Source organism: Marmota monax, unplaced genomic scaffold (assembly GCF_021218885.2).
Source record: "Marmota monax isolate L192 unplaced genomic scaffold, Marmota_monax_Labrador192_F-V1.1 WCK01_AAM20220418_F8-fsc00012, whole genome shotgun sequence".
NCBI lineage: Eukaryota > Metazoa > Chordata > Mammalia > Rodentia > Sciuridae > Marmota > Marmota monax.
In genome coordinates this window covers 11,783,290-11,810,384 of record NW_026695227.1, presented here as the reverse complement: position 1 = coordinate 11,810,384, position 27,095 = coordinate 11,783,290, and the positions used below count along the sequence as shown (strand labels likewise).

The following is a 27,095-nucleotide window of genomic DNA, read 5'->3' as shown; positions in this document are numbered from 1 at the left end:
TACTTCAGGGAGTAAAAACTTACCTCAGGGAATCTTAATGTTTTATAATGGACAGTAAGCATGCCTAATCTTTGCCCTGAGTGACATGTCCTTTGCACTGGAGGAAGATGCTATCTCAATATTCTAAGACTTTGACTATAAAATACTCTTTAAAAAGATAATCCCAAAGAAAGTCAGTTTGGTACCTTTCCTCTGAAGAGGTATAAGAGGACTGTAAAGAATAGTATAAGTATAATAGTATAAAGAGGTATAAGAAGACTGTAAAGAATAGTCTATTAGTGTGGAATCATATTAATATACAGTGAGTTTGTAGCTTTCATCAGATTCTTAAAGAGATATGTGAATTTAAAAGTTTGTCTTTAAATCCCTAAGCCATTATTCAGGTGCTTGCATATGTGAGGACTAAGCTGCCCTAGAATCAAGGCTTTTCTTGCATTCATAGTAGGATTAATGCTTCATCCAGAGATGGTGGACTGGGCCCAGCTCACAGGAAACAGTCAAGAGCCTTGACTTAAGAATATGAACAGGGCAAGGCTGAAGAGTTAATAGCTTTCTCTGAGAAGAAGATATTATTAATTCCTGTAATGCTTATAGAATAACAGCACATAAGAAGATAACCAAACTCACTTTTAAAGATCGGATGTACATTGTTGTGAAGTTTTTGATGTGTGCTCTACATAACAGAGAAGTCAAAGGTGACTCGTTTACTCACAAATAAATTTCCATTTCCATTTCATTTTATTAAAATGTGTGTTTCCGATTTCTCCCATTTGCATTGCTTTATTTTTAACATTCTTATAAGTGTTATAAATACTATGACAAATGATTTTATAATCCATTTATCTCTGTAATGGTGACCTCTGTCACTTGAACCACTATTCAGTGTATCATCAAACAGCAAAGATGAAGGCCTAGGGCATTTTATGGAATTAGTGACTAGACACAAGCTGATCACCTTATGCCAAGCCAGTCATTAACACCCAGGAAATGTTACATTCTGAAAGCATTATTATATTTATGTAACAAAAGTCAGGGACAGAAGGAACTGGCTCAAATAAAAATACTGCTAATCCAGGATTTGTCAACCTCAGCACTTTTTATATTTTGGATCAGATAATTCTTTGTTGTGGAGAGCTGTCCTGCACACTACAGGATGTTTAGAAGCATCCCTGGCCTCTACCTACTCCATGACAGTAGCATCCCAACATCTGCCACATCGGCACAATAAAAAATGTTGACAGACATTGCCCAATGTCCGCCAGAAGACAAAAATCACCTTTAGTTGAAAATAACTATGTTAATGTCAATTTAAGTGGAAAAAATATTCTATCAATTAATGAGAAGGCAAGAAAAGAGTGTTTCATGATCCCAATAAATGCTCAAAGTTCCAGAAAGAAAGTAATGCTTCCAAAGTTTGCGGGATTTCAAATTTACTTCTTTTCAGGTTCTTAAAGTCCTGCATGGGTTCTCTTATCCAGAACAGTGGGCCAGAAAGAAGACAGGACTTGAATTTTTACTTTTTTTTTCTTTCTCTGCTTCCTTATAGTTTTGTGATTTGCAGTCAAGTCATAAATCTTCAGATTTTTAATTTGAGAGAAAGGGATCAACCCCTCAGACCCACCTTACAGAACTGCTGAGAACCAAATCAGAAGAAGAAATACCTTGAAAAGCCTAAAGACCTCTATAATTGTTAGGAGAAGAAAAAGTGATTTTTGTTTTAAGAATTTCTTGAAAAATTGAGAGCATTCCTGGAAATAACTAGAGGAACCCCGGGGCATTGCATAAAAGGATTTGAAAATCACTCTTTTTGAAGATGCCCTCTAGCCCCATGGAGCTTGCTTTTCTGTGTTCTTCTTGGTTGCCATGTGCTGAGTGGCCGTGACAGAAGACACAGTTGAAGGAGTAGTGGAAAGGCTCTGCTGACAGCAACGAGGAGGCGGCCCTCACATTCAAAAAGTACAAGTACTTTGTTCATGTTTCCTTGGGATCCAGGCATTTTCTGTACATTGAATAAGTAGTACCTTTAAAAAGGAGGAAAATTTAATGAAGCAAATTTATTAAAAATGGATATTGCTGCCTTAAATAATCACATTTGATTTGTTTTATGATGCTATAGATCTTTAATTGACTGAAAATACTTTGTGAGTTTTATTTGGCTTTGCCTTCAGTCAAAAATGAATATCCTTTCTCTATCTAATGTTATAACCTTTTTAATGCAAAATTGCAGCAAACTCTACCCTGCCACACACACTTTAAATATTTAATGGTAGCCTTCCTTGCCTGAAATGGTATGAACATATATACCTGAACTTTGAGGAATGAAAAATTTAGCCTCAGATTAGAATGAGTCTCAAAGCTAGATGATCTAATATCCCATTCAGTTTAGAAATCCGATTGGTAGGCCTCTGACAGATGGTCCAGCAGTCTCTTATCTTCTTACTTTCCTGGTAGGGTATACATTTGGATGATTTTGCAGTTGAGAAAACTGAGACATGTATAGGTGAAGTGACTATGTCAGAGATCACTCAGACAGTAAGTAGCAAAGTAGAAAGGGAATAAACAGCCCTTATTAAACCCTACAGTATTTGACCTCCTTCAGCCAATCTTATTGTTTGCTAGACAACTCAGTAAAAAAAAGTTATTTTTCTTAACGCATAGAAATTTACATTTTCATAATACCACCCTCAAAACAAAACAAACCTTGTTTTTTCATCTGGAGCAATAGATAATATATCTAGTCTTTCTTTTCCAGATGACAACCCTTTGAATATCTGCTTGTTTTCAGTGGTGGTCCCTCCACACTCAAGTTTGATTTTTTTTTTTTCCAGACTGAATGTTCCTTTTCTTTTGATAGGAACTCATTTAGCAGTTGTTGTATTCACTGAGTTCCTGGGTGACCTTTGCTGGCTGTTCAGTACCTGTCCAGTTCCATATGTACAGGAAGAAAACCAATTCTGGAAGCAGAATTTGAGATGTTCTCTTGCTACTGGGTCCTGGTTCTACCTAACTTTTACTAGACCTCTACTATTATTGACTGTATTCTCCTTTTTCTCTTCTTTTTCTCCATCTCCATATCTCATTCTTTGCTGTGTTGTGATTGCTGTAAAAAATCAGATAGTCTTGTAAATTGTTCTTAGTGAAAATCTTTTATTGTGCACTTGATATTATTATAATAAGACTTTATATTAAGGCAGGATGAAGTTACAGCTTGTGAATTTAAGTCTATCATTTTCATTTTAAAGCCTTTTTTATTTTACAGTTTTCTCAGATTATAGTTCAGATACGATAAGTATGTCTTCATCTAGCAATATTATTACTGCATAATTATTCAAGTGTTTTGGATAAGATAAAATCATAAATACTATTTTTATCCTTTCCCATTAATTATTAAGCACATGTCTGTTTCAGGGAAATTTAATCTATATGTTTGATTCATCATCCCATAATTTTTCAAAATGTAATTTTGTGAGAGCCATTGAACATCAGTCATTTTTATGATGTGTGTGTGTTTATTCCTAACATCAGAAGGTCATGTTTTGTTATGAATAAACAAATGCCTACATGTTAAACATGTCTTGTCTAAGACATAAACTTTGTTAACCAGCCTCTGCCATTTACCATTGGAAAAATGTATTTTCATGCCAGATTGAGCTACCTCCTTAAAATAGCCTGGGCACATTTCCCTGATGTTAGTCACTGAGGTAGAGTTTCCAGGAGCAGAAGGTCTCTGTTGCTCTTTCACTAACCCATATATTAAGACAAATCATTTTTTAAAAGTATGTCAATAAGCAGATGATAAAAGGTATAGAATAGAAATAGATTGTGGTTGTATACAATAGGCTGCATGTGAAAACTTTGTGTGTGTTCTATATGGGGCACCACATTTAAAGAATGGCAAATACTGGACCTGCATCTTGGAGTCCATGTTGCTGAAAGGGTCTCCTACTTTATGAAGCCTTAAGCTACTTCATGGGACCTGTGAATAAGGGATAAATGAGATTCTTCCAATAGATGATAAAAAATAAAATAAAATAAGCACTCTATGGTCTGGGTCCAAGCAGGAAGAGAGACTCCACTCTATTTTTTAAAAGGTAGTGTATAATATTGGAAAATTGTGATACATTGACAATAAAAAAATGTTAATAGAGTAAGCTAGGAGTCAGGAACAGCAGGAAGTTCCTACCATGGAGCAGCCAGAGTTACCAGTTACCTGGGTAGAAGCTGGAACCATGGGGGGTTGTCGGGCAGGAGGTAGAACCAGTAAGAAATGGAGCTGCTACTTGGCTTCACCACTGACATACCTGCACTGCCAGGAAAGGGAGGGGAGAAATTCAAAGAGCAGAAGGTTGACAGATGTTGAGCCTTGGAGATGGCTAATGGAGAGTTCCTTTAGTAGTATCTCTATTTTTGAACGGGTTTCTAATTGTATAGAATCGATTTAAGTAAGTGAAAAGAAGATTGAGACATAACCTGCATATCTGTACAGCCTCCTTTATCTGCACCCTTCCCAGGTACCTTTAAACCTTGATCAGTTAGTTGCCTGCCAGTGGCTGAATATACTTGGAAGATGATTGCAAAGGAGCTAGGAAACTTGGCCCACAGAAGTGGATCTGAATCAGGATCAGTGGAGCAGGGGATGGGGAGAGACAGGAGTGAAGACAGAGAAGCTGTCAGCCCCTCACCCAGGGCAAATGAGGCATTGGCTCTCCTCCTGCCATCTAAACCAAGTTCTCACTGGAATGTCCTGTTGATTTCTGTGACTTTCTGGATCCTTCAAATTTTGCTGCTATAAAAACTGGGATGGGGGTGCCGGAAGTGTATCTCAGTGTTAGAGCACATGTATAGCACATACAAATCTCTGGGTTCAATCTCCTGCACTCAAAAAAGGAGGGGTGACTGGGGATAAATAATGTGATAGTTTGACTCAGCCTCTGACTGGGAATCCCACATGTAGCCTTCTGTTACTGCATTGTCTGTATAACACATCTTGTTTTTTACATATTTCCTGTGCATTTCCATTTACATACTTTCTATGTAGTAGAGGCTACAAGTATTTATAAATTTTGGATAAACTGCACTTAATTGCAATATATATGGTTTTAGTTTGAATTCCTTACTTTATGTAGTTTGAAGTTGGACAAGGAATGATAATTAAACTTGGCCTCTTAAAAAGTAATGGCTTTAGGCACATATTGGGTGATAGTAAACTATACTCAAGTCTATTGTATGTTCAGTCATGAAGACTGAAAATTTAAAAAAAAATAGGACAGTATGTAATTATTTGAATTAATATATAAGAGAATCTTTATTATAATCTTTATCTTTATTATAATTCATCTCTAGTAATTGAAAACTGATTCTTAAAACTATTTAACTATGAAGAAGATGGGGTTTAGTATTAGATGTAATGCTCTTCTAACTAAGAAAACTATAGTCTTTTTGAGGACCTTCATGTATAGCAGGCAGGTGACACATATCTGAACGGCACTCCAAAGGGCCATCTTGTACTTATTCTCATAAAGGTATTATCCATATCCCTAGCCTTCCAAGTCTGGTGGAAATATTGCTAAAAGAAGTATCATGATCTTTTCCGAAGAAGCTTGACTTCCGTTGTACATGTCTAAAGTCCTGTGAAACCAGTTGGTTCTGAGTACAACAGAGGGGCATACAGGTTTTAGATTTCCAGGTTTGCCTGTTTGTATTTAGTCTCTAAATACTTTATGTATTTAATTTAACCAGCTTGTGATGAAAACTTATTAAATTAATCATTTGTGTAACAGTAAAACCTATAATCATATTATGATCAAGATGGGGATTCCAAAGTGTTTTTTTCTGTTCTCAAATAATTTTTGAGAACATGGCATGTTCTCCATGTACATGCACCAATGTATTAAGATATAGCCATACTAACGTGCAAATTACCGTTTGTCTATCTTATAAAGGCTAAGGTATTTTAATAACTTGATACTTGCATAAGCCCTGAATTTAAATTTTTCAAATATAGTTTGACTTATTTATGCAAAGGCAAATCCATGAGCATATTTAGGGAGAGATTTCTCAGTAGGATCAACATGGGTGGCTTTTAGGAGTGGATGGCAGTATTTCAAGTGGTGATGCTTGCAGGTGTAGGCATCAGACAGGGTCAAAGCACAGATCTGGCCTTGTTTTTCATTAACTGGTTAAGTTTCTCAGAGTCCTCATATCTCTTGTGCTGTACATGGGAGAAGCAGTGATAATATCAATCTGTGGAGATTTGCGAAGATGAAGTGTGATAGATATAAGTGCAAAGCCCTTAGAAAAGTGCATGGAACACAGCGTTATCAAAAAAAAAAAAAAAAAGAAAATCTCTTAAGGTTCATTCTTGACAAAACAGTCAGCTTTTATCTTGAGCTATCATTTGTTCCTATTTTCAAATTAGGGAACTCTTTGTGTCCTACATTTCTTATACCTGTTGTCTCTTTCCTTTATCTTTTTATCCAGTGCCTGGACATCATTCTTAAATTTTCCTGAGATCAGGTATTTGATCCTGAACATTTTGTAGTATGAGGAAGTGGCGATGCTTGCAGGTGCTTTTTGCTTCCTACTTAAATATTTCTCATTTACCCCTTTTTCTTTTTTTGGTACCAGAGACTGAACTCAGTGGCACTTGACCACTGAGCCACGTCCCCGACCCTATTTTGTATTTAGAGACAGGGTCTCACTGAGTTACTCGCTTTTGCTGAGGCTGGCTTTGAACTCTCGATCCTCCTGCCTCAGCCTTCTGAGCCACTGGGATTATAGGCCACTGTGCCTGGTTCTCATTTATCCCCTTTTCTTGTGCTTTTAATAGTATGCTAATTATTAGCGATGTGTATTCCTCGTGGCTGATGTTATTGAAAAGCAGCAGAGCAAAGTGCAGTGGTTATATATCTCTGTAGCTCCTCCTAGTTTTAAAATTCTTCTTAATCGCTGAAACTGAAACTTCTTTGAATCTCTGAAATTGGAAATCAGAAATCTGACAAGGTGATGTCTCTGAAATCACACATAGGAACACAGTTTTTCCTTTACCCTCTTTTTAGTGTGTGTGTGTGTTTACTCAACATGTGTATATTTCCTCCTTTCCCCATCTGGCATCTGCTTTGGTACCAGCCTAGCTAGCTGTTCTGTGTCAAGAGTACTTTAGCCTTTTCATTATAAATGAGAAAGAAATGAAATAATATGAAAAAGAAAATCCTTCCACCATCCCCCTTTTCGCTCACTTTTGTTGTTTCTGAGCAAGTTCCTTGCCATTTACCTTTGCATTTGCATTGCTTATTGATTGGCAATTTAAAAATTGTTTATTGTGCTCTTTTGTTTCACTGTTCAAGAGCTAAAACAAAAGCTACCAGGCCCTGCGAGGTACACATTTGCATGCGGTGAGCGTTGCCCGAGGAAAAAGTAATTGCTAATGCATATTTATGTGGCACAAATTTGCCATTTGTTTATGCATAAAATTATCAATAGTGCAGGGCGGCCCAGCCGTAGAAAATGGTGACCTTTTTAGCTTAATAAATAGAAATCAGCTGTTATTGTGAAGAGATCAGCCATTTATTCCGTGTTGAGGGACATTGCCGGGAAAATGCAGATTGGGGCTGGCAATATCATTAAATGGAAGGCCAATGACCCCTTCCGTAGAGTCTATTATACTTTATCTAATAGGGGATAAATGACTCTGGTTGGCAAATGGAATAAAGAACAACAGTATTTTTTTTTTTTTTGTAATTTTATAACTATATGGATGTCAAGCCAAAACTGAACAGAAAATCTCATGCCGACCTGTTGCTAGAATTCTCTCAAGAAGTCTCTGTTTTAAAGTTGCTTTTCTTTATTCATTATTCTCTATTTAGATTTGTATCTACTGTAACAAAAAATTAAGTCTGGTGGGAATTTTCAAGAAGATCTTCCTTTAGCTGTTAGTTTTCTTTCCTTTTCTCCCCTCTCTAACTCTTTAGCACCATCTTTGCCTTACTTTTATCTTGGCATTGAAGGCATCCTTGTGCTTTATAGGGTCATTCTTCATCTGATATCTTAAAAATATTGAAGGCAGAATAAGGTGTTTTCAAACTAAATTTAGTATAAGTTAGGATTGATTTTTAAAACCTAAGCATAATACTTTCTGAGTGATACAATTGGCTTTCAAGGTGAGGCTGAATTTGGAGAATATTGTGTAAATGTAAAACTTTCTCATCAACATTTTCTCAGTTGATAAACACAAACTTATAGTCACCTGTTTCGGTGACTCCCTGTGGTATCTGATAAATGAAGTACCCTCTGTCTTGGCAGAGATTGCCTCTGCCTGTGGTTTCATATGACTAGATCTCACACTATGTCTATTTGGCTAAGGTCCCTTTGGTACTTTAGTGGGCTTTTCTGCCGATTAGTATTTTTAATCCAGTTTTGAAAATCATTGTAGAATTTGAATGAAGAGACTAAACCACGAATTTGAAGCCGCTGGGATTATAGGCGTGGTTTTAGATTTATCATGCCATACTTGATAAACTAAAAACTCCAAGTAATATACATAAGTTATAAAGCAGGAGGATGAGTCAGAGACATGTAAAGTCACCACAGAACATGGCTCAAGTCTTTGAAGCTACCTGCATGCTCCTCTCTAGTGGTGTTTCCTAACACAAGTTCACCACACCATGTTTAAAGTTTCCACAATAGTGGTTTTGCAGCCACCAATCTTTCCCTCCTGCTGCACTTTAGTATGACAGTGCATTCTGCAGCATGTCACTAGCGTGACTGAGTAACCTTTTACTGGCAGAAATGGGTCTGTTGTTCCTTTTTAAAGCACAGGGTGTAAATAGGATTCAGACACCAGGGTACATTAGTCCATAAAATGAATATATTTTTTATGTCATTTATAAGGTATTGATTTTGGGTCCATTAGATTCACCGTCCCTAGTGGGAAGAAAAAAACAATGATTTAATGGGTAGCTTGGAATTCCAGAAGGAAGATCAGCAGCGGTGATTAACCCCTTCTTCGTCAGCTCCCTGCCATGCCATATGATACTTTCTAGGAACTGAGCCGAGGATCCTGGGAGGGGACAGAATTCTTGCCATCCATCTTCCCTACAGTTTCAAAGGGTCACAAGACCCCTTTCAACTCCATTATTTCCGTGTCTCTGAGTGTGATAGAACAGATCACTCTAGGTTGGTATGAGTTGCCAAAATTATTTTATAGATGGCAATTTTTTTAAGGAGATAGTTTTTAAAGATGAGTTCATTTGTTTTTTTTTTCAAAACTCAGAGTACATTTATTTATACACAGAGTCTTAGCACCTTAAGACATTGCTGACAAGGTTATAGGATAGAAGGGAATTGACCTTAGGTTTTTTGTTTGTTTTAAGAAAAAAATATACTTCTCACACATAAGAAAGGAAAGTTCATTATGATATTATGCTCATTATCACATTTCCTAAGCAAGTTTTAAGTGATATTAGAGAGAATGGTGATCTTAAAAAATTTTTTAAGTAGGTGTTTTCTGTTCCATAAAAGCATAGAAAATTATTGGTTTATATAAAACTTTTCTCATAAGAGGATGACTGAAATGTCATTTCCTTACTATGTAATTAAATTTGGGTGCAGAGTGCTCATAATAATTCTAGTCAATTTTACAAAACAAATGTTACTAACACCTAAAAGGAGTTTTCTCTTAGACTTGCTTTGGCAACTACATCTTCATTTCTGTGAATAAAACAAATAACAAAATAGGTAGGAAATTTTTTGAATTTCTAATTATCTCTCTAATCTTCTGACATACTGTTATTTCTGACTTAGAAAAATATGTCAAATATGATCCAATTTTCTCAAAACTTGACCTGACATAATGATGCAGGTATCAATAAACATTTTTAGAATTTTATATTTTAATTTGTTTTTTTTAAATTCTGGGATGAAAATGTAAACATATAGGCTCCCTCTTGTGGGTAAAAATCACCACCTGTGAATTTCTGTTACCTATGTACATAATGTGACAAAATTTCTGACACATCAATTATGATAGTCTGTGCATTTGGTCAAATGTGACATTTCATTGAACTGAAAAAAAGTGGAGTTTGAGGTTTGAGGATATATATATATATATATATATATATAGTTGTACGTGGACACAATACTTTTATTTTATTTTTATATGGTGATGAGGATTGGACCCTGTACCTGACACGTGCCAGGCAAATGCTCTACCACTGAACCACAGCCACAGCCCGTTTGACAGTTTTTTTAGTAAAAAATTTTAAATTAAAAATTGTGGATTTTTGAATTGGCTCACTTTTTAGACAGCCTCTATTTTACTTTAGCTGCATAATTATTGATGTTTGGTGTTTTTAATGATACATTTTCTCATTTTGGAATACTTTCCAATGGAATAGTTAGTAAACTAATGAAGTAATGTGAATTCTTCCTTGTGTTCATGCTGACTTTTGGAATTCTGTGCTTATTAACTAAAGTTCTGATTGAATAAAATCCCCCATATACCAGTCATGTTCCAGGAACATATAGTGTGATAGTAAAACTGTTCAAATACTATAAATGGTGTGATTGAAATGTAATAATCAGTGATGCTTTAAAAATGAACATTGAAATATCTCTCAATTTTCCTTGAATTGAATTGACATTAGAGGAGGGACCAATCCAGAACCCACCACAGATGGGTTCCCTGTTTTCATGAGTCTGATTTTTGGGAATTTCAACTGATTGACAGGGGCCACTTTTATCCTGAGTTGGTAAATTGGTAACAAAGTCAGAATTGTATTTCTTCAAGACAGTGTAAGGCAGTATTTCTGAAGGTGAACTGAGCAATGGCATCATAGTGATCAATAGTTGGGGATGCATGGAGAAAGAGCTGAACAAGGACTGTGTAAAGTGTTCCTGTTGTCAAGGAAGGGACCTCAGAAGATACCTGAAGACTTCTCATAAATAATTCCAAGAAATAAGAATCTACCTTAGTATAGCCCATCCTGAAGTATCTGCAGGATATGTTCATTAAAATTAGACCAGAGGAACAAGTTCTGAGAAAATTAGCATATCTGTATATGATATAACATGTACATAAGCATTTTTACATTAATTCTGGCAAATTTATAATAGAAAGGTAAGGCCTTTTCTTTCATAAATCATAATTTTATTATGATGATATCTGTAAATCTATATTTATAGTTTGTATAATTTACATATATGAATATATATTTAATAAATGAAACACTGTTAATGGTCTACTTTTATTTTTTCAGCATTCTTCTTGCTGATGACACGATTCCTGTTTGAATCAGTTTACAAGATTCTGAAAGCTGAACAGGGATTTGTGGTACTGTACTGGGAAAGAAAAAGGTATGCTCAGAAAAAATATAATATGTACCTTTAAAAAGTGATTGCTGCATTTGCTACTTCATGAAAATGGAACTTTATATGCCTTGTCTTATTTTTACTTTATAAGTAAAAATGTACGAAACTTATGCATATAAAAATATACTACACAGTCTTTTATATTCAGTTGTCAACTGGCTTTATAATTATAATTTTGAGACTCATTATGTAGGTAATGTCTCTACACTGGAAAATGATAGCAACATTTCTTTTCTTTTCATTTTTTCAATGACACACACTTTTCTTGAAGTTGCCAAAGTTTCTTTTTTCCACTGAAAAATGTTTTACAAAACATTTGTTGCTCCTTTTTTTGTTACTGCTGCAAAGAAATATTTTGGGTCACAATGGGTTGGTCACACATTTTAGAAAAATTTTCATAGACTATTAAGTATTCCAGGGTATGTTTCCGTAAACACAAACAAAAGTGAAATTTTTCTGAGACCAAACAAATATTTGCCAATATGCTCGCGGAAAAGTTTCATGGGCATCTATGTGTGTGCACGTATGAAATGCTTGTTTGTCTTTTCCAAAACTTTATCCTCTGGGAGCACGAACTGAAAGTCTGACCACAGACCTAGAGTTGAAAATCCTTTTAAAATCCTTTGGCTGACTCACAGTCATGTGGATAACAGCAAGAAAAGCTGGAAGTAAGGAGTTCTGCTGTTCGGAAGAGGATCATCTCTAGTGGAAATCTCCTTCTGTTCACAACTAAAAACAAATCATGAAAAAGAGATCTTCTTGCATAGTGACCTAGGACTTATTATTTTTTTTTTTTTTTAGTAGTTCAGATTTAGGTCTCTAGCACTTCAAGGTACATTTGTGAACATAAATAGTTAAATTTTTAAATAATGATTAAAATGTTTGGAAATCAGTCTCCATATATGTATAGAAAGTGAAATAATATATAAGAAAGATAGTTTTTAATAATGGACTTTTATGCTAGCAAAAGTGGAATAAATCACAAATGAATAACTACCATGTAAAAATTCCGTAGTTCTACAAGTAAAAACACTAGGATAAATACAGTTAAAAGACAAATGACAAATTGCCACTAATACTTCTGACAAATATGGCAGATATCAAATGTAAAGAGTTGTTACATAAGAAAGATACGAATATCTTAATTTAAAAGGTAACATGATAGCCAGGTGTAAGGGCACATGCCTATAATCCCAGTGACTCTGGAGGCTGCAATAGAAGGATCACAAGTTCAAGGCCAGCCTCAACAATTTAAAGAGGCCCTAAGCAATTTATTTCGATGACCCTGTCTTAAAAACAAAAAGAGCTGGGGATGTGGCTCAGTGGTACCTTGCCCCTGGGTTAAATCCCTGGTACCAACAAACAAATAAACAAAAAACAAAACAAAACAAAAACAAGATATAAGAACAAATAATTTATGAGAAATTAATTATTCAGTGCAAAAACAAATAAAAGAAATACAAAGTTATAACCAATTACTATCTTACTGGCAAAAAGTAGCTTGTAATTATAATACAATATTAAGAGCATGGGGCAATGGGTACTTTCAATAATACTGGGGACTCATTATATTTCCCAGAAGTGATTTGCCCATTGCTATTTGCCCATTGCTGAAATATTTCCAAAGCATCCTGTGAAACACTTCTACTCTTACTTTCGAAAACATTTGGGTGCAAGGAATCCAAAATAACCATGTGAAAATGAGAAACTTGAATTTCTCTTAAGTTAAGTCTACAAAGCTTTTTCACAGCTGAGCAAGTGTTTGCAGACTTCAGGGACCTTGGACCTTCATCTCTTACTGCTACTTTGATCATATGAGTTTTGCCTAGTGTGTTTTGGAATATCCAGAATTGATATTCCAGCAATAATGCCCATATTCCAAGAACAGGAAGGAACTTTTAGTAAGAAAAGAGCATGTGTCCTCCCAATAAGGACATCATTTGAAAGATGCCACACCCCTTTTAGTTCACTTCCATATTTTTTCCATCAGCTTTTTTGCTGCTGTGACTAAAAGACCTGACAAGAACAATGTTATAGGAGGAAAGTTTATTTGAGGGCTCACAGTTTCAGAGTTCTTAGTCCATATTTAACCAGCTTCATTTGTTGGGGCTCAAGGCAAGGCGGAATGTCACGGTGAAAGAATGTGGTGGAGGGAAGCTGCTAACATGATGATCTAGAAACAGAGAGAGCTCTGCTAAAAGGCACCCCCAGGGACCTACTCCCTCCAGTCACACCCTATCAGCCTGCAGATACTACTGTTAATACAGCAGAAGAACAAGAGAATGAATATTAGGGCCTAACTAGCTGTGTCTCACAATTTCACTTTGAAGAATCTAAGTTAATGAAATAATTTAAAAAGAAGACAAAATTAATATAAACATGTTCATTTTATGTGTTTATAGGGGAAAGAATTTGAGATTGACCAAACCATTCAGCAAGAGAGCAGTTATTAGATAAATCTGGGTATACATATAGAATATTATGCAGCAAATAAAATATTTTAAAAGAATTTTTAAAAACACACAAACTTATATATGATGTTACATTAAACGAAGCAAGTTAGAGTCTGCTGTAAGGTTACAGTGCATTTCTAGGTTTGTGAATATGTACATACACTTACATGAACATATATAAACATGTCAAAATTGACATAAAAGTTGAAAGTACATCAGTTAAAATTAGCTCAGGATCATAAAATCCTGAGAAATTTTAAATTTTCTCATGGGTTAAAATTTATTATTACAAATATTATTGAATAAAATATTAATACTTAGGAAATATGCAAGCAATGGGATCCCAGAATGATTACATAGTTGCTTAGTGCTTCTTTTTGTTAAGATACTATATTTGTGGGCTGGGGATGTGGCTCAAGCGGTAGCGTGCCCGCCTGGCATGTGGGCTGCCTGGGTTCGATCCTCAGCACCACATACAAAAACAAAGATGTTGTGTCTGCTGAAAACTAAAAAAAAAATAAATACTAAAAAAAATTCTCTCTCTCTCTCTCTCTCTCTCTCTCTCTCTCTCTCTCTCTTTACAAAAAAGATACTATATTTGTGTTTATTCAAGGAGAGATAAAGCAGTTGCTTAGTGCTTCTTTTGTTAAGATACTATTTTTGTGTTTATTTAAGGAGAGATGAAGCAGTCCAGTTCACATCCTCTCTTGAGGTCTAGTTGGAATGAGCTTTCCTTAGTAGAACTGTACAACCATGTAGAACTCTCCATGACGTTGCAGACTGGCAGGCTCTTTTGGGCTGTGTGTTGGTACAAGCACATAAAGATTTCTGGTGCATATATTTATTTCGAAGACAAAAAGCAAAACTTTACGGACACCTTTTCCTTGTGTTTAAGTGAAAGAGGTTGAGTAATGCAGTTATAGATTAAGAATATTTTCTTTCTTTTTTAAAAAGTGTCTTGTATTCTACTTAGAATATTACAAGAAAATTTATGCAAGGAAAAAAATAACAATTGGATAATAATCTATGAGAAATTCTTTGTAGAAATTAGATTGAGAGCATTTCCCCCTACTATGGAGCCTAAGCAGACTTTAAGACTATAAAGGAGATGCATGATATTTAGGAACATAGACATTGGAGACAGGCTATTTGGGTTTATCTGACTCTACCACTTGTACCCTTAGGTTCATTTCTTAACCACTATACCTCAGATCCCTCATATATAAAAGGTAAATAACAACAGAAAACAACAGAACTTGAAAATAATATATAGATACTGGTGCAATTTAAAGTCCACTAAGCAAAATAGACTTTAAAACCCAAACCATTACTGGAGGTAGTCACTTTATAAATGATTGAAGTTTCAATTCAGTAGGATGGTAGAAAAATTTAAAATTTAAAATGCCCATAATAGCATAACCTCCAAATATATTAAGGAAAAAATGACAGAACAGCAAAGATAAATTAAAAAAATCAACAATTGCAGTGATATTAACTCACTTCTCCTAGTAGTTTAGATGATAACATGGACAGAAAGAAGATTTAAGTTGAAAGGGAAAATTAAGAAACTTGACCTCATGAACATATGTGGAACTTTGCATAAAACTATAAAGCTGACATTTTTTACAAGCACATGTAAGACAATAACAAAAATCGGCCATATTCTAAATCAATGCATATTTTAATAAAGTAAGTCTCAATAGTATTTTTTCAAGGTTTCAAAATATTGCCACAATAAAATCGAGGTATAAATGAATAACACAACTAGAGGTAGAAATAACATTTCACAATTTAAAAGAATCAAAAAGGAAATTAGAAATATTTTAGACAAAACAATAATGAACATCCTATATATGTAGATAAATTGTAGAATGCCCATAAGAAGTTTCTACTAGGAAATTTATAACTATTAGAAAAATAAAGAATAAAAATTTGTAGGCCAAGAATTCATCTAAGAAGTAATATCCCACCACATAGAAATGATAAATATTAGAGGAGAAAGAAATGCTAACCACCCTTCTTTAATCATTATACATATATTACACATGTATGCATATAATGGATTACTGGCCTATAACTCACAAATATGTACAAATATTACATCAACGTTTAAAAAGTTATAAAAAGGAGAAGAAGTCATAGTACTAGAAAGAAGAAATTAAAGTAAGAACAAAATTATCAAAGTGGGAAGCTAGCATGGAACAGAGAAAACTAAGAAAATCAAAATTGATGGAAAAGATAAAGTTATCAAACCTTTGATTAGACTGTACAAGAAAGCAAATAACAAAAGGGCAAATTATCAGTATTAGGATGGAAAATGTCAGCATCATGCCAGATGTGTAGATATTAAAGAGTCAATAATAGTAATAACTTTATAATATGAAGATTTGAATGAATGAAAAAATTCCTAGAAAAATATAACTTGGCAAGATTAAATGAAAAATGAATAGAGAAACTGAATAATTTTATAACGACAGATACAATTTTATTTAGTAATCAAGAAATTTCAGATCCAGATAAAAAATAAGTCTAATTTTATATAAGTTATTTCACGAAACAGAAGAGGTAACAGTTCCCACTCATTTTATAAAGATCCTGTAATCTTGATGTCAAACCTGACAAGAACAGTATGAAAAAGGTCATTGACAGGCCATTTCTCTCAAGATTATAAATGGAAAATCCTCAACAAGGTATTGACAAACCCACTTAAGCCATATATAAAAAGAATCACTTATCATAACCAAATGGTCTATTCCAGAGTACTTGTTAACATAAAACTGTAATACAGACTAAAGGAATACACGATAATTTTGATAAATGCAGAAAAAGCATTTGATAAAATTGAATACATATATTTCTAGTACTTAAAAAATCCTTAGAAAACTGAAAACAAGGGGGAACTTCCTTACTGTGATATAAAATACCTCTAGCACAAAAAGTTTCTAAGAAACAGATGTTGAAAGCATTCCTTCTGTGATTAAAAACAAGAGAAGGCTGTTTGCTAGCACTCCTATTATTATTTTTTTCCTGGAAGTTGTAGCCACTGAGTAAAGCAAAATAAAGAAAGTTATTAGGATTAAAAAAGAAAAAATCAGCTATTATTATTGGCGAATTATATTAATTTCTTTGTATATGTATATACCTGGCAATATACAGAAATCAACTGTGTTTCTACATATCAGTGCCAAATTTTACCTAGTTTCCAATAATAAGAGACATGTAGGATCTCTATGAGGAATATGGTAAAACTTTATTAAGCAATATTTTCAAAGGTCAAAATAAATGATAGAGATGTACCATGTTTATAGACGGAGAGAGCCAATCTTATAAAGATGTTCCTTACTTTCAAATTGACTTTTACATATAATGCTGATACAATCATAATGTCAATTGACTGTTTTATCTTGCTTGTTGTAGGAATTTTTATGTGTGTTTAAGCTTATGTGTGTAATGTAACAAGGTGATTCCAAAATGCAAAGACCCTAAATAGTCAGATATTCTTTAAAAAGTAGGAATGAGGGCTGGGCTGGTGGTAGTTCAGTGGTAGAGCATTTGTCCAGTATGTATAAGGCCCTAAATTGAATCTTCAGTATGAAAGAAAGAGGGAAGGGAAGGGAAGGAGAGGGGTGGGGAGAGGAGGGGGGGAAGGGAGAGGGGAGGGGAGGGGAGGGGGAATGAGTAAGAGGATTTTTTTTCTACAGATATTATGCAGCTTTATTAATTCAGAATGTATGGTTTCACTGGAGGGATAGACATATAAACAAATGAAAAAAATGGAAATCCCACCAACAGGATCTTGCCAGTATAGAAACTTGTAATAATAGAGAAACTTCAAAGTATTAGAGAAATAACAAACTTTTAAATACATGGGTATTGTGAAAATTGATTTTCTGTGTTTTTAAAACATGAAATTATATTTCTATCTCCCACATTAAAGAAGTCACTTTTACCCACGCCCCTCCCCACCCCCAGCTGTGATGGCACATTCTGTAGTCCACCTGCTCAGGAGACCAAGGCAAGAGAATGGCTTGAGCACAGGATTCCAGAGCCACCCCAGGCAACATAGTGAGATCCTCATCTCTTAAAAAAAGAACAATTTTAGTTGTTCAAAAACCTAAGAGTTGAGCTGGGAAGTGGCTCAAGCGGTAGCACGCTCGCCTGGCATGCGCGGGGCGCTGGGTTCCATTCTCAGCACCACATAAAAATAAAATAAAGATGTTGTGTCCACTGAAAACTAAAAAATAAATATTAAAAAAATTTCTCTCTCTCTCTCTCTCTCTCTCTCAAAACAAAACAAAACAAAAATCCTAAGAGTAAGAACCAAAACAATATATCTTTCATAATAGACTCTAAAAGTGTAACTACTCCTGGTTTCTACTCCCTTAGACCATAAAATCATACATCCTACATTTGTTATGTTTGTTTTTCAGAAAGCATCATAAAAAGATTGAAAAAACAGGACATGGAGTGGTGGGCTTAATTTGTAAAATGTCATCCACAAAGGTGATACCCAGAATACATTTTTTAAAACTACAAATCAGAGTTGGGCATGGTGGAACACGCCATGGTGGCTCAGGAGGCTGATGCAGGAGGATTCCAAGTTCAAAGAAGGCCTCAGCATCTTAGCAAGGCCTTATACAAGTTAGCCAGAATCTGTCTTAAAATAAAAAAATAAAAAGGGCTAGGGATGTGGCTCAGTGGTTAAGTGCCTCTGGGTTCACCCCAGGTACCAAAATAAATAAATACATGAGTAAAATAATTCTGTACTAACATAAATATTCACACTATTTAGTAGAAAAAAAAAGGGGGGGGAAAGAAATCCAAATAGTCTGTAAGTCCAACATATGAAAAAGTACTTAATTTCAGCAGTGGTCAGGAAAATACAAATAAAACTCTTAATGAGTTGGGACTACATGTGCTTCAGAGTGGAGACATCTGAACTGTCTAGCAGTGCAAGCACTGGCCAGAGCACAGACCATGGGAGCATTCCGCAGTGCTTGTTGCAATGTGAATTTTAGCAACCACTTTTGGATGTAGGGTCTAGTAAAGCTGAAATTCATAGTCCCTGCTCGTGTAATAGCAATTCTGATAAATTTCTTGGAGAAATAAGTGCATATATGGATCAGGAGACATGTACAAGAATGTACACTGGAGAAATAATTTGTGTTTGCCAAGAAGCTAGAAACATTTGCCTTCAACAAGAACGGAAAATTATAGAACAGCCAAACAATGAAATTTGATGTGATGAAAATAGAGGAATCTTAGTGCACCCATCCATATTTGCTGGAAAAATCAGGACACTCAGAATATAGACAGGATGATTCCAGAAAAACTAAATTATATTATTCAACGATCATTGTAGATAGTAAAATTATAAAGAAAATTAAAGAACTACTATAAAAACTGGGCAGTGCTGTTCTCTAGGAATGAGGATGGAAGTTGAGTGAGGCAGGTTGTGGAAGGGGGTATTTGGGTCAGGAGCTGTTTCTGATCCAAGGAAGAATGCCAGTAGTATCCTGTGGGATAGTTACATGGGTGTGGGCTTTATTACTTTTTCTTAAACTGCATCTATTCTGTACATATTTCATAATAAATATTAAAATAATATAGCAAATAATTATGATAAGTTTATATTTGTTTCTTTATTTCTTTAGTGGTATGCCATATTTTCAGATGAGAGAATTGTGTTGCAAGTGTTGTAAATTAAACTGATGTAGCTTTCAAAATTGGGTAAAATAAGAGACTCTTAAAGAATTTTCCACATTGAAAATGAAGGATAATTAAGTAGTAAAATAGGTATTAATATTTCCAAAGGTTCTTTTTCAAAGAAACATGATAAATGATACTATAGAATGCCATTAGACTGAGCACAAGAAAAATAATTTAAGAGTATAAAGTTATGAATATTTTATTTATATGTATTTTAAAATAGTTCTCTGTGTTAAATCAATAATGTTCACAAAAAGGCTTAGTAGGAAACCAGCTTATGGCCAGGCACAGCAGCGCACACCTGTAATCCCGGCAGCTCAGGAGGCTGAGGCAGGAGGATCACAAGTTCAATGCCAGCTTCAGAAATTTAGTAAGACCCTAAGCAACTCAGTGAGACCCTGTCTCTAAATAAAATACAAAGAAAGGGCTGGGAATGTCGCTCAGTGGCAAAGTGTCCCTGGGTTCAATCCCTGGTAACACACACACACACACACACACAAGAAAAAAAAAAAAAAAAAAAACCAAACCAAACAGAGAAACACACAAACAGCTTAGGTACTGCATTAACCAAAACAATACAACAAAAATAAGCAACTTCACGTAGTTATTGTAAATCCAAGATTTTGTGGAGGTAAATTGAGAAGAGTGGTTAGTTATACTACTGGTTGCAGCTATTTTTGTTTTGCTTATCTCCTTCTGAGTTAACATTCTTTCAAAATGTCACTGCATTTATAGTTATTTGCTTTAACCATTTAGCCAGTTAATAATTTGTGATCCTAAGTGGCTGTTATTTGTACATGGCTTTTGGTCACCTTTCTCTTTTACTTGCAAATAAGGGAGCTCTTTGCTTTAACTATTTATCAAATCCAATCAGTTTTTTTTTCCCTCAGTCACCCTAATCTAGAAAGTAAAATGCTTTATTGCCTGAAAAAGGAAAATAATCCCAATATACTGTAAATTGTCAAGTGAGTTCTGTATAATTAAAGATTATCCTGCAAGATACAATTTTTAAGGCATTTATCCCGACAGGGTTCAATGGCCTTTGAGAATGAGCCACTTTGTTGACAAATCTATCATCTAAATTGTGTAACATTAATGAGAACTCTGAACAGCACACTCTTACATTTTAATGTGGGTGGCAGTTAAAAAAAAAAAAGCACCAAAACAAAATACTGAATATGATTGAAGTTGATTTTAAAAAGGTCTGCCACCTGTAGATAAAAATGTGCATTACTATGAACACATAATAATTAACAAGATTGAAAGACCATGGCCAAATCCAATGACCCTCTGAAATGAAAACCTTGGTTATTATTGGACAAAAAAAAAAAAAAAAAAAGAAAAGAATGAAAGAAAAAGGCATCAATTTTCAGTATAGACACAGGATTCTAATGCCATATACCTGTGCAAATAATTATCCTGTTCTTCATCCACATTTCTTTGGTAACATATGACAGAATTGATATCAAAAGTATAGTCTTTGCATTTGAATCCTTCATTTCTTAAGTAATAACTCATTATGTGATCATACATTCATACATTTTCTGAATGGAATAAAATTTCTATTCTGTTTCTATAGCTCATTCTCTTTTTGAGAGAATCATTGCAGATCATTTCTTGTGCACTTGTCTTGAAGAAGACTGCTTTTTGACATATACTCAAGCTTAGTTTTCTCAAGTTAATGAAATATCATCTGTAAAACACCATTAAAAGCATTCTAAAAGAATTTAAATCTAATGATACTCTACCCTTACAATTTTTTCTCAACAAAAATTATTTATTTAAATGCCTGATTGTACCTGATTGTCTTCATACTTTACATAAAAATATTTAATATCCATTTGAATAAGTTAGCATATAATTATTAGCCTTATTTTCTGGGTGTTTTTGTGTATGCACACATAATTCACTGGCAGAATCTTATTAGCACAATTTGAATCACAGAGTTCATTTCAAAATGTACATCAACTTAAATAATGTAATGCAGTTATGGCAGAGATGCTCCACTGTACTGATCTTGGAACAGCTATTGTTATTGAGGAGCCAATACTCATCCACTTTAAGCAACCCAAAGACACTACGTTGCCTGGCAGAAAAGAATGGTTTATGTAAAATTCTTTGGGTATGGCTTCCAGCTTCTTCAGGATAAACAGTACTGATAAACTCGGTGTAGTGCCACATGCCTGCAATTCCAGCTACTCAGGAGGCTAAGGCAGGAGGATCACAAGACTGAGGCCAACATGGGCAATTCAGCCAGACTCTTTCTCAAAATAAAATGGGCTGGACAGGCAGCTCAGTGGTAGAGCATGTGTGAGGCTCTGGGTTCAATATGCAGTAGGGTGGGGGAAAAGTTGTAGAAAAATTATCTTAATGCTTTTTAAAAGTCAGATGACAAAATGAGTCTTAGTAATTTAATAACAACTGGTTAGGCATTGTTTTCCTGTTGAGCAATTATTTATAATTAAGATTTTTCCTTCAAATAAAATGACACCTGGATTTCCACCCCCCCCTCCACCACTGGGAAGTGAACCCAGAGGCTGTCTACTATTAATTCACACCCCAGCCCTGTTCTTATTTGGTTTTGAGGCAGAGTCTCAATAAGTTGCTGAGGCAAGCCTCAAACTTGAGATCCTCCTGCCTCAGACTCCTGAGTTGCTGGGGTTACAGCAATCCATGAAATATTGACTAGAATTCTTTAAGACAATGTATATGAGCAAACAATTGCTTATTTTTGTGTCTTTCTTTAGAATAGAAAGCAATAAGGAAGCAATTCTAACAATAATAATTTAAACAAAAAACCTCAAACCCAACCTGTCTCAATAGTCATTTTTGCAAAGTTGGAATGTAGAGAGCTAGATTATACACCTCAGTGGAAGAAGTTTTGCCCAGAGTTGTTCTATTAAAAATGCATTTTTTTGTAAGTAAGTAAAGTTGAACTGCTGAGATTTATTATGAAATGTATTTAATAAATATTTCCTAATTTTTGAGCAACTATGAACCACAATAGTTTTCATCTTAAATAATGCCCTTATCTATACATCTTTTAATCTATAAAAAAGAGATATATTTTGTAAGTCATTTGTATTTTATAATATGATAATCCATAACATAGTATAAACATGATGTTTGATCTCTACTTAGGAATTCCCCTCTTAACATGGTAGTTTTTTTTTTTTTATACAAGTATCTTTTCAGGCATTTCAATCTATAAAAAGAATGCTTTAAAGATAATTTTGTAAGTATTTAAAAAAATTCCTGTCATCATTGATACAAATTCTAGTTGGATTAAATATTTAAATTCTTAACAGAAAAAAAAAAACCCAAGAGATAGATAGTGTCAATGAACACAAGTGGGGGTGTAGATAAGATGTTCTTTTAAAGAATTGCACCAATGGTATTATTCACAAAATAAAAATTTTGATACATTTGATGACATGAAATGTAAAAATCTTCTTCCTTTCTTTCCTCCTTCCCCCCAGCCCAGTACTGGAGGTTGAACCTGGGGCTACTCTACAGCTAAGCTACATCCCCAGTCCTTTATTCATTTTTTGTTTGTTTGTTTTTTGAGAAAGAATTTGACAATTTGTAGAGACTGGCCTCTATCTTGCAATCCTCATTCCTCAGCCTCCCAAATAGCTGGGAATCCAGGTGTGGATATGTAGTCTAGCACTTCTTTGTATCTTAAATGAAAAGAGTAACAGATAAATGAGGAACTGAGAAATATATTCACAGGATATGAGGTGAAGGCTATAAATTACTAAGTTTTTTTAAAACTGATCAACTAATGGCAATTTTGTATGCTCAACATGGGCAATTAAATGGTGTACAAAGTAATAGAAAAGCAGAGAATAATATAAATGTTTAGTTAATAAGAGGAGGAAATCAAATGGGGAATAAACATAAAGTGTTTGATTTTATAAGTTATCAAGTAATGCAGATCAAGCATGAGATCATAGTTCATTTAGCAAATTGGCAAAGATTGAAAATGCTACAATAAATGATGCTGAAACAATTGCAGTGAGATGAGTCCTCTCCCTGCAGCTAGGAGGGTCAATGGTTTCACTGCGCCAGGGTCATTTTACAAAGTACTCAGTTTACATAGTACACAGAGTCTGCTAGTGTTGATGCTTGTGCTTTTAGAAATCTGTATAATATGTGTGAAATAAATGTATGTGTATGTATATTTATGTAGCATATAAATCTTCATTAACATTTAGCAAATATTTTAAAAACATGTATCAAATTCCAATATTTAACTTTTCTAACTATTATATAATATGTTAAGTCCAATATTAAACAAATGTTAAATTCAGTATTGAATAATTATTTGCTAAATATTAATATATGCTTATACTATATTTCACTTATTTATGCAGCTATAAGGAAGTAATATTTAAAAGGTTCATTTAAAATAATATTATGGGATGGAGACGTGGCTCAAGTGGTAGTGCGCTTGCCTGGCATGCGCGGGTGCTGGGTTTGATCCTCAGCACCACATAAAAATAAAATAAAAGATGATGTGTCCACTGAAAACTAAAATATAAATATTAAAAAATTCTTTCCCTCTCTTTTTAAAAAGAATAATATTATAATGGTGCAGGAAATTAGTACCTGGATTATAGTAAAAATTCAAGAAGTATTTGTTGCATGAGTGTGCATTTATGCGTGCACACACAGACATACACACCTATGGGTATATATCATACTTATAGCAAAAATCCTGAAAGAGTACATAGAAAATGCTTAAAGGCTTTACCTAGATTGGGAGTATGACTGTCTTTTAAATTCCTCTTCTTTTTCTTTCTTTTTTTTTTTTTTTTTTGCCTTGCTAGTGATTGAAGACAGGGCTTCATGCATCCCAGGTTATTGCTGAGCTCTACTCCAAAATATTTCTTATTTAGTGTTGAGTGTTATGGTTAACTTTCTTTAAGGAACACATATGACTTTATTTTTTTTTACTTTGTTCTTTTTATATATACATGACCATAGAGTGTATTTTGACATATTATGCATACATGGAGTATAACCTGTTCTAAATAGGATCCCATTCTTGTGGTTGTACATGATGTGGAGTTTCACTGGTCACATATGAACACAGATAGCATATATGACTTTCATTTTAGAAAAATGCAGGTTATTTTTACGTCTTAAACATAGATGTAGTCATCTTTACATAGTTCTTCTGACAAGAGAATTTTCTGTATAAATAGATTATGATATAAAGATATCTAAATTCTTCTAATTTTATTTTTTAATTAGGAAAAAAAATCTAAAGAAACAAAATGTTTCTTGAAATTTTCAACACATTTAAAAAGAAGTCAGCATGGTGAGAAGAGGTGCTATAACCCTCCCACCAAAGTGAATCCAGCATTTGCTCAGAAAATCCCATGGTAAACTGGGGGACTTACCACTTGTAGAATGCTTTGCAGTCGCTTTGTATCTGACAGTTGAGTAGTTCTTCATGTTATACCAACTTTTTCTTTTATTTAAATTCCTCATGGTCCCAGCATCACTGTGAATAGTAATTCAGAGTTAAAATTTGTAGACTACTTTAAAAATAAATTATGGATGCTCTGTAATAGACAGTAGATGTCATTCTGCCTTATGATGTTCAACTTTGAAAAACCATCAACTTAAATTCCTTTACCACTTTTGTACTTTTTCTGTGGTTACCTTTCTCTCTCTCTCTCTCTCTTTTTTTTTTTTTTGGCTACCAGGGATTTAACTCAGGGACACTCCACCATTGAGCCATATCCCCAGCCCTATTTTGTATTTTATTTAGAGACAGGGTCTCACTGACTTGCTTAGTGCCTTGCTTTTGCTGAAGCTGGCTTTGAACTCATGATTCTCCAGAGCCTATGGGGATTGCACTGCACCTGGCTACCTTTCTCTTTTTAATGAAACATCTACTCAATGTCTGGAGCATATATGTGCATTTACAGATGTATCTCAGTTCTCCTGCATTTCTCACTTTTATAACCAAATACCTTAATGAGAAAAAAGTGATTATTTCAATGAGATTATCAAGAAGATGAAGCGATTTATTAAAATAAAGTGTATTTAAAATATTTTTCAAATGAACTCACCTATTTTGGTCTAAAGGAAACTCATTTCCAAAATGAATTCTGTGTTCTTCTTTGTCAAACATACTTCACATGAATACTCTAAATAAGTGAATTTTTGTGCATGAACTTCTTTTTTTTTTTTTACTTTTAAACCTTATCTGTACTGGTATTAGAATTTATAGGCCAATAATTATGCTGTAGGAATAAGAAAAAATTTTCAATAGCAAACATGTTTTAAAAAAATCATGTTTAGCAATTTTAGAAAGGAGTAGTAGTGCTTAGAAACTCAAAGGAACACAATGTGTTGATTGGCTTTTAAAAAACAAATATTAAGATGGCTAATGCTGTGGCCAAGAATAGTAAGGTAAACTAGTCTTTTGAGCTGGATGAGCTTAAAACAAATTTAACCTTTTATAAACTTATTTTATTATCTTTATTTACTTCTTTATGGAAACCTTTTATTTTAAGAATACTGTTACTTATAAACAAAAAACTCTCATGTGAGAATACCTAAATTACATTTAAAATAAGGCCTCAAGAGTATTTGTGAGGCAGAAATAATCCAGCTACTATTTCTGGTGTAAAAAGTTTTTGGAATGACATCATTTGCCCAGAAGCTCTTTTCCAACCCAGTAACTCTTGGAATTAGGACCTGCAACTTCAAGAGGGTTAGGGAAGCACAACTAGTAGAAAGTAGGACTGTACAGGAAAGTGACCAGAGCTGAAATCTGACTTAAGCCTTCTTTGGGGGAAGTTGTAGTTTGAAAAGGGAGTTCTGTGAAAGTAGAGATGCTGCACAAATATTGCTGTGCAGGTTTGTCTAGTTAAACATGGATACTGGCCCAGCGCGGTAACACTCGCCTACCTTCCCAGTGGCCCAGGAGACTGAGGCAGGAGGATCGCAAGTTCAAAGCCAGTCTCAGCAAAAAGTGAGGCACTGAGCAACTCTCTAAATAAAATACAAAATAGGGATGGGGATGTGGCTCAGTGGTCAAGTGCCCTGGGTTCTATCCCCAGTATTCCCCACCTCCACACACAAAAAATATGGATGTTGAAGGCACAGTGACCTCTAGGTACTCATTAACTGAGTCCTTATTCTGCTTTCTCAGTTTTAACCACATGTTTTGATTCTCCTTGGATGGAATACCTGAAGTGTACAAAAGCAAAGTTTAACACATTCTGTATTGAACATCTTCCTTTTGGTGATGTCTTTATGAGATGTTTTGGAAACAGTGCATGATGCGCTCCTGGTCTATGAATGGCATCCCGTTATGGACCCTACCATCTCCCATCCACTCCAGTGTTTTATCAGAAGTTGTTTTAAGAGTTGGATGGAAAAGAAAGAGGCAGGGACATTCCTGTGCAGCAGAGGCATGCCATTAGTGTGCCAGGCATGATGCTAGTTGTTTCAGTGATCACAACAATATGTAAAATGGGATCCTTAGCCTAAAAAATGTTACAAAGTCCTGAGGTATAGGTGGAGGTGAGGTGGTGAAAATTG

General features: G+C 34.5%; 1 protein-coding gene across 20 annotated transcripts in view; it reads left to right on the top strand.

Moving 5' to 3' along the window:
* Sox5 (SRY-box transcription factor 5) overlaps window positions 1–27,095 on the top strand; it is a 983,564-nt gene that overhangs the window by 255,912 nt on the left and 700,557 nt on the right. For all 20 annotated transcript variants that reach the window (XM_058576214.1, XM_058576205.1, XM_058576209.1 and 17 more), the window contains one exon: window positions 11,256–11,352. The gene's annotated coding sequence lies outside the window, so the exon portion shown is untranslated. The remainder of the gene's footprint in view (window positions 1–11,255; window positions 11,353–27,095) is intronic.